The 9,296-nt window shown below is 44.9% G+C and overlaps 1 long non-coding RNA gene across 1 annotated transcript; it reads left to right on the top strand.

Annotated features, from left to right (window-relative positions):
- The first annotated feature begins 925 nt into the window (after positions 1 to 925).
- On the top strand, positions 926 to 1,543 carry LOC307224144. The gene is made up of 2 exons (XR_013842441.1): positions 926 to 1,054; positions 1,422 to 1,543. It is a non-coding gene; the product is annotated as an uncharacterized lncRNA (long non-coding RNA).
- Positions 1,544 to 9,296: the final 7,753 nt, after the last annotated feature.

Genomic DNA, 9,296 nt, shown 5'->3' with positions numbered 1-9,296 from the left:
GCTACTAGCTATTTTGGCTATGCTCTTCCTCCATAGTTGGAGGAAGCAGTGCTTCTGAAAACCAGTTGCTAGAAACCATGGGAGGGGAGAGGGCTTTTGTGCTTGAATTGTGCTCTTGGCTTTCCCATAGGCATCTGACTACTTGCCACTGTGAGAACAGGATGCTGGACCAGATGAGCCATCGGCTTGATCCATCAGGCTCTTCTTATGTTCTTACTAAAACAGGCTGGTGCTGGAGGAGACTCTTGAGAGTCCCATGGACTGTAAGAAGATCAAACCTATCCATTCTTAAGGAAATCAGCCCTGAGTGCTCACTGGAAGGACAGATCCTGAAGCTGAGGCTCCACCTCATGAGAAGAGACGACCCCTGGAAAAGACCTTGATGTTGGGAAAGATGGAGGGCACAAGGAGAAGGGGATGGCAGAGGATGAGATGGCTGGACAGTGTTCTCGAAGCTACCAGCATGAGTTTGACCAAACTGCAGGAGGCAGTGGAAGACAGGAGTGCATGGCGTGCTCTGCTCCATGGGGTCACGAAGAATAGGAAACGACTAAACAACAACAACAACAAAACAGGCTATCCAGTTCAAATTCTACATCTTATTTGGGGAGGGAAGAATACTTTCTTTTGTTTTCACTAACCTACTGCCAATCAAATCCTTTGATTAATGTTGAATTCAGGAGGAGGGAAGAGTGGATCTTCTATCCATGCCATACGTATCTTTATCAAGCCTTCTGAATTTTGTTTTGTCAGGATGATGTCCTCATAGCAGTCAAAAACATATTTTCCACTCCCCTACCTGATCCATCCCTGTTTATATGTGCAATTTAGGCTTTAGCCCTATACCCTTGTTTCATTGAACTCAATGAAACTTACTTCTGAAGAAGTCATGTATAGGATTGTGCTGTTAGGTGGTTTGTGCCACATACTCATATCATACAGATGCCTCCATATTAACTCAGATAAAAATCCCATTTTGCTCACTAGTGCTTTTTCCCTAAGTAATTGTGTTCAAGTTGCATTGCAGTCAACTTGAAGTCATGGTAAGGTAAAGGTAAAGGTACCCCTGCCCATACGAGCCAGTCTTGACAGACTCTAGGGTTGTGTGCTCATCTCACTCTATAGGCCGGGAGCCAGCACTGTCCGCAGACACTTCCGGGTCACGTGGCCAGCGTGACAAGCTGCATCTGGCGAGCCAGCGCAGCACACGGAACGCTGTTTACCTTCCCGCTGGTAAGCGGTCCCTATTTACTTGCACCCGGGGTTGCTTTCAAACTGCTAGGTTGGCAGGCGCTGGGACCGAACGACGGGAGCGCACCCCGCCGCAGGGATTCAAACCTCCGACCATGCGATCAGCAAGTCCTAGGCACTGTTTTACCCACAGCGCCACCCGCGTCCCCCTAAGTCATGGTACTCCAAAGCAAATAATCAAAAACCCTCCCCATACTTCTCTGCTCCTACACACAATATAATCAACACTGTAATGTAGATTGGAATCTGTTCTTGTACCTATTAACCCCCATTAAATAATGGAGAATGATCACTAGGAGGGAAGTTCTGATTCTGTTGTGGCTGAAACAAAGGCTGCTGTCTCTGATTTTAACTTCAGCTCATGTGTGCAGAACATGTTAGCTTTTATAGCATTTCAACCTCTTGAGTAAATGGATCTGTTTCAGTATTTCAAAACAAAACACCAGAAGATTAAATGCTCATTTCAGAGGGGGTATCCTGTCCAGGAATAATTCTACATTCTTAACTGCTTTGAAGTTGACTAAGGGTTTGGATTTCAAGAATTATTTTGGATTATAAGGATATAAATATTTACACATCCAGTTTAGGGAAGGGGAGAGAGGTTCTATTAATTTCTAGCTAGCCATATTTCAAATACGTAGTCAAGACCTTTTCTCACTCTTTCTCTGAAATGTATCTTTGAAGACACACGAGGGTAGGGAAGTAGCAACATATTTACAGTCTTAGAGAAGCAAGATAGCGGCAAGTCTTCTGAACAATTTGTTGCCAATTTTGGTTAAACAGATGGTACCCGGCAAATCCATTACTCGTGCAGGGCAACCCTGTTGTATCTTTACGCAGAAGCAGACTCTACTAGGTTCAATGGGTCTCACTCCTAAGTAAGCATGCATAGGACTGGTATCTCAGGCTACAATCATATGCCCACATTGCTAAGACTGGGAGTTAGACCCATATAGACTGTAGTGGGACTTACTTCCGAGTAAACATGCCTACTGTAAACTACTCTTCATCATTCCCGTTAAGACTTGCTCCTTGCTTACACACAAAAACCTGCAGTCCATCACTCAGACTTCAAAGATATGTGAAACAGCTTGACTCCGTAGCCAAACTCCGGATAAAACAAACAGCTTGATTACGCAGGCTACTCGGAAGTAAGTCCTATAGAGTTCAATTGGCGTTAACAGGCACATAACTGGGCCTGCAGATTTCCTTAGGATCGGGCTGTAAACGGGCCTGGGATCTGCGATTTAATTTGATTTTAAATCGGTTCGAATCTAAAGGCATTTTTTAAACAATAAGGACTGCTTTGCACGAGAGATTGGTAACAGGGAGAGCTAGCTACTGTTGTTGGAAAGCGAACATACTCTTTTTGTTCCAGTTAGGGGTGGGGATAGTGGATTAAAAATAATGATAAACGGTCTATGGGGAAATCTCTCCCCCCCCCTCCAGTTTTTCCTCTCTTTCTGCATTGTTCTCTGAGACAAATAAACGATTACAGGAAGACACCCTTGAAAACAGAAAGGTCACGTTACGGCAATAGTCCGGGCAGCATAAATGTGAAGTCTGGAAAACGATTGACAGTTTGTGCGTGAGAGTGCAAAGTGCGTGCGAGTTTTTAGCAGTCTTAAAATAAAATTACACCCTCGCTTTGCAAGCAAGCAAGCAAGCAAGCAAGCAAGCTAGCAAACAAACAAACAAACAAACAAACAAACTCTTCCAGTATCAAACCCCCTTCCCCTAAAAATAAATCCCCCGTATATCCAAAAGTTAAAACGCAGGGTTTTTGTTTGTTTTCATCTGTTTTGATACCTCTTAGGTGAAAAGGCAGAGAGAAGAGCGAATTAGGTTTGCTTGGTAAATTCTTCTGTGCTTCGTCGTTCGTGTGAATGGAATAATCTACCACTCCCGGGATAAAATCCCGCAGTGATTGACACCCGTGTGAAGCATTCCAGTGGAAATTGACAAGAGTGAAACCCTGACACGATTCTGTTAATTCCAAGATTTCTTATGAATGGTTTGTGGACCGAGCTGAGAAAGAAGCGCTATAACGTTGTGCAAGTTAGAGAACAGGTAACTTTAGGCTATCGGAAAAAATCCTGGCGTAACTTCCAAGGTTTAATTCCATCTTCATCTGAGCTGATTTCTGAACCGGAGGCTACAGTTGTATTGTTTCTGCAGGAGGCATTATTTAATAATTCGTGTGTTTGGAATTTAGGCTCCTTATTTAGAAGTAAACGTCTCAAAACAAAATTGAATTTACTCTCGAGTAAATATACGTAGAATCCGGCCTGCAGACAAGTTCTCACGCACCCCTAATCTTAGAAAATTGAACAGAAGCTGCTTCTGCTCTTTCGAGTATTAGCGGGTCCCTCAGTTCATAAAAGAAGTAAGGCTACAATCTTTTGGGAGTCGGTTCTGTTGAACTCGGTGAGGCTTTTTTCTGAGTAGACATGCATGTCATTGCGCTGTTAGTGATGCCCTTTAAGCATTAGAAAACAAAAAAACGGCCCCATTTCTCGCGGGCGATATTGTCTGACATATCAACAGCTTCGCTCTTTTTTGTCTCACAACCTTGTACAGTGGTACCTCGGGTTAATTCGTTCCGGAGGTCCGTACTTAACCTGAAACTGTACTTAACCTGAAGCACCACTTTAGCTAATGGGCCTCCTGCTGCTGCCGTGCCCCCGGAGCACGATTTCTGTTCTCATCCTGAAGCAAAGTTCTTAACCCGAGGTAATATTTCTGGGTTAGCGGAGTCTGTAACCCGAAGCGTATGTAACCTGAAGCGTATGTAACCCGAGGTACCCCTGTACGTGCTGGAGAGCTAAATCTGTCAATCTGCGACAGCAAGCACACAAGAAAAGGTTGTCTTGTTTTCGATGGAGGTAGCAAAAGCTTTACCTAGTAAACCACCTATGCAAAATTACCTGAGAGCAAATCCCATTGAACGCACCGGAATTTGACATTGAAGGTTTGCCACCCTTCCCTGGGGGTAGATTCCCTTTGAACCCAGCAAGACTGACTTCAGAGTATGCGGACACGGAGTTGCGCTCCGTGTCAGTACTCCTGAGGTCGGGCTGTTAATTGTGGCATCAGCCTCCGCAGAGCTGAGCCTGCTGCTCAGTGGGTTGAGCATGAGATTCTTAATCTCAGGGTCGTGGTTCGAGCTCCACGGTGGGCAAAACGACTCCCGCATTGCAGGGGTTGGACTAGACGACCCTGGTGATCCCTTCCACCTCTACCATTCTATGAGCTGCAGGTGGATGAATTTGGACTCCAAACTTCAGCGGGAAAATCGGAAACGAGGGGGGCAAAAAGGGCTGTGATATTTCAGCTCAAAAGTGTACGAGATATGGCCAGTGACCATTCACAACAGCAGTTAACTGGGTTGTCGCTAATCTTTTGCTCTGCTAAATTTATCATTGGTGTAGGGGGAGGGGAGCAGTCATACACAGCTCACAGTCAAATTCTTTCATTTAAAAAAACCTTTAATTGTGTTTATATTTCATTGAATACATATCCTAAGTCTATTTAATTGGTGTATTGATTGTTAAATTCCACATGGGCCGTTTTAATGTTTATGTAACAATTTTGGGTTTTGTATGCTGGTTGTTTAGCCGTAATAATAAACACTCATTCATCCATCCATCCATCCATCCCATGGAGACATTTAGGAAGAAAGCTAAGCTTGGTGTATTCAGCAGCCCATGCCAGTGGACCATTTGTGCGCAAGTTAAGCACTCGCTCAGGCTCCAAACCGACCTCCTTACTCAAAAACCGTCCTTGGGCACTGCGTTTTCTCCATCCCAATTATAAACGCCTGAAGTTCAACCTTAGTGCCACCATGTTCAGCGGAAAGGATCGCTGCTCAAAAGCGTTTCTGTGCCTTTCTACGAGGACAATAGCGTTCTTTTTTTGACTTGAGCACCCCCCCCCCCATTTATCCTGCCCCGCTTTCCAAAGCGCTCCGGGCGGTCTACATCTTTCTCTTTGCAACGGCCAAAACTCAATAACAGCAGTCTAGGCGGGGAGACCGGAATTACAAAGAAAGTCGTCACCACGTGCATTTTTGTTGCCGGGCAGGAATTCGAACCGCGGTCTTCTCCTCGAAGACCAATACCCTAACCACTAGGCCACGATACTTAGATTCTTTTTTGTAAGCCGCTTTGAGAGCGCCTTTAACTGGGAAGCGACTTGTCAGCGCGCAGCGCAGCTGCAGGCTGGCTCTGCCCAAGCCTCCGTTGCTGCGCTGCTGCCTCTGGAGAGGCACCGCCTTGATGGAGTTATAATGGCTGGCATAGCGCCAATCGGTGGCCATCCAGCTCTCATCGCAGGTGGGGCGAAAGGAAATGGACCGGCCTGGAGTTCTTAATCCAAACAAACGGGTCATTGGCTGGCCAAAGAGAGGCGGGAGGTCAAGAGAGTGTCAGCTTCGACCGTGGCCTTCCCTGGTCTCCAGGACGCAGCGGGGAGCGCGCGGAAAGTCTAGGTTTACTAAGCTCTCTTGGCTTTCAAGACCCTGCTGCGCAGTCAAGAGGGACAGGTTGATGTTCGTGGTTATATTAACAAGGCTAGAGCTTCGCCTTCCTTCGTGGCACAAAGAAACAGCCCTGCTTGTAAACGTCAGGGCGAACGAATGGATTCCTTTCCTCCCTGTCCACTTGCCAAAAGCTCCAAGATCAAACAAAAGGATGTTTGCGGGGGGGGGGGGGGTATCCAGCTCCCATTGCTTGACTGCCTTTCTTCTCCTTCCCTCTTTCTTCTAAGCCTTCGTCGACTGTAGGGGTGAAATTACGACATGATCTGGCCACCTTGGGGGGTTTGTGGCGTGGTAGTGGGAAACGATGGGGTGGAAGAAGAACGCTGACCGCCCCCCTTAGTTTTATTTTATTTTATTTTATTGAGCGATGGGGAGAGCGGGTATGGATGTGCTGCCAAGATCAACACGGCAGCGCAAGCAACTCCGGAGTCTGGCAATCATTCCTCCTTCTGAAGATCAAAACTCGAGCTCGTCAACAAGCGGCGGTCAGGTTTGGATCTGGCTGCCTCCATGACATCATGCCAGTTGCAACGCTGCGGAACCCGGATGCTTTCCTTGTTAGTCACTTAAAGCTGGGTTTATGTGAAGGCTGGTGTTGCAGCGGGGAGAGAGGGCTCTTTGCTGCTTTGGATTAGGGCAACCTCACGCAAGGGATCAGCCCAATATACATGTCAGGCAAAAGAAGGAAAAGACAAGCGGAACAAGCCCCCACCGCCTGCAAAACAAAAAAACCAAAAACTCTCTGAAGCTGTGGGCAATAATGGGCCCGAAAGCAGCTCTTTAACAAGCGCCAAGCAAGCCATTTCATCGAGGATAGAACTGATTCTGATTAAACGAGAGTTTCTAGGATTCTTGACTGCACCAAGTTAAGGTTATTACTTTTCCCTCTCAAAAGAAGGGGGGGGGGGGAGAGAGAGAGAGAGAGCCAGGACCTGGTTCAAGTTAGTTGTGACCAACAGCACTGTCTTATACAGATCTGTTGAGAAGTAAAGCCCATTGAGTTCAATAATTCTAACTGGGTATAGAATTGCAGCCCATCCAACTCAATGGGACTTACACCCTTCGGATTGCACTGCAGGGCAATGAGGACGGAAGCCACGTTTGCTTTCCAAGGCATTAGGCTAGAACCGGGCTGCAGAATGGATTGTTAGCCTGTTTCAATAGTATCTAGTCACAAATTCAAGTAACTTTAGCTTAAATTGAATCTGTTACGCCCCCTTTTCTATGCCATAATAGACAAAGAAAACAAGTGGTGCTTTTAAGCTTTTCTTTTGCGCCCAAAGGATTGAGATTTTAGACTTTCCATGCTAGGCTAAGGTTACTAATCAAGCGTATGGTTACTGATCAGGAATACAGTTGCTGATTGGTCACATATTTTAAACTGGTAGAGCTTTAATTTAATTTCTGAAAGGGAGGAGGCTGTGCCCAAAAGATACAGGTCATTAAAATGCTTTAGCAATGGAGTACTTTTCTGTATGGCCAAGGGTTTCAGTTGATAGGTAATTATTTTTTCCAGTTTCAGACAATATGTGAATTCTTAGTCCAAGCGACCCCTTTGAATGGACAGGTCAGTCTAGGTAACAGGTCACTTCCTCCACAATCTTCATGTTCCTTGAATCAGGAAAGTTTTCTAATACCTTTTGGAAACAGCAGATATGTTGTACTATTTCAAGTCAAAAATAACACAACCACTGGATGATACCAGAACATCACCCACAGATACTAGCTGAGGCTGTAAGCAATATGTACTTGGAAAGAATCCTTGATTTTTTTTAATTAAAAAAATTAATAATAATTTCTGATGTCCATTCTAAAAAAACCAAAACCAGTGGTTGGGGTTACAAGATAAAACACCTCCCTCTAACGATCTACAGTATACTTACAAATGACATGCTTTGATATTGTATTACCATCATCATTTCACGTGTGTGAACATGGGATAACCCCTCTTTATCCTCACAGACTCATGAGGTATTGTGACTGACCCAGGGAATTTTATTATTATAAATATAATTAATTGCCTAGTATAGTAATACTTGGCGTAGTGCCTTTGCAGATTATGAAAGTGCTCCGCATATATATCTCTCTGTGATCCTTACACAACAGTCTTGTACGGTAGGCCAGTATCAATCTTTTCCTGCTGCAGATGGCTGGAGGTGGGGGCTGAGGCTGAAAGGAGTGTGCAAAGGCCACTTGAAAAGTTCATGGGTAAAAGAAAAACTCAGCCTGGGACTGTCCTGCTCACAGTTCCTGGATGAATAGTGCAATCTAATACTGTTTAGTGATGAGAAAGTCCCACTGAGCTTCTTGTGGTTTACTCTCAGGTAAGGTAGAATGTAGACTTAAATCTTATGATATGCTAGGAGACCATAGATTGTAAATGGGATCACTGATGATCTGTCCATTGTAACCATCCATTTTGATGTGACTCTTAATAGACAGTATAGAGATCTAGAGAGTTCTTTCAAAACATCTTTATATATTTGCTAGGCAACTGCAGTACAATGACTGCTTAGACATTTACTTGTAATACTCTTTGAAAGCATTTGATAAAAAACACACCCCTAGGAGTCAACAGCATGGCTAATAATAATAATAACAATATTATAATTTATTATTTATACATCGCCCACCTGGCTGGGTTTCCCCAGCCACTCTATTATAAGGATATCACTTTTCTGTAGAGCCATTGGTGGCTTGCTTGGTTCAAAAGGAAAGACTCACCCCTTTGCAGAGGACCTCCAAGTTCCCCCATGTTCAGCCTGACACCCTTCTGGCACTGTCTGGTTAGGCTGCAGGGTGAGCGGCCCTGCGTCCTGACACTGACATTTGATTTAAAGCTTGCTTCATCAGAAATAAAAATAAATAACAAACATGACCACAGACTGACATGAGCTGCAGCTTAAAATGCTGTGCGTGGATGATAGAACCACGAGAGTAAATAAATCTTCGGTACCTAATTGAAAGGAAGAAGAAAGCTGTTTGTATAAATAGTGCTTCAGACGGAGGAAAAACAGAACCCAATGACATGAGACAACTGGCGGTCCGTAGGCACATGTGTAGCTATGGGATGTCTGGGCGGCGCATTGGAAAGCTGGCTTGGCCAGCTGGGATGGACTCGGCCTGTTCAAAGGGAAGGAACCAGCCCTGCTTTTCCTCACACATTGAAACACTGTCATGAGAGAACCCACAACAACATTTCCGTCAGTGACTGAGGTACCATGAATAATTATCCCAATGCTGGCTTACGCTTTTCCAAATTTTGACATTTGAGGGTATGTTCAGACAGTACTGTTATGCCTGGGATTGATTTCCCAATGGTTGAGTGAGGTATCTGTGGGGAGGGGTCCTCTTTTGAGAAATACTCACTAGGGCAGGTATGGGGTATCTAGATGATTAGTGCATAGATCAGAAATGAGGAACAATGTTCAGCTCTAGGTCACATTCTCTTCTGGGCAACTTTCTGGTGGGTGAGGCCAGAGGCAAAAGTGGGAAGAGTAACATA

This window comes from Podarcis cretensis, assembly GCF_951804945.1.
Source record: "Podarcis cretensis genome assembly, chromosome: 9".
Taxonomy (NCBI): Eukaryota; Metazoa; Chordata; class Lepidosauria; order Squamata; family Lacertidae; genus Podarcis; species Podarcis cretensis.
This window is presented reverse-complemented; position numbering and strand designations above follow the sequence as displayed.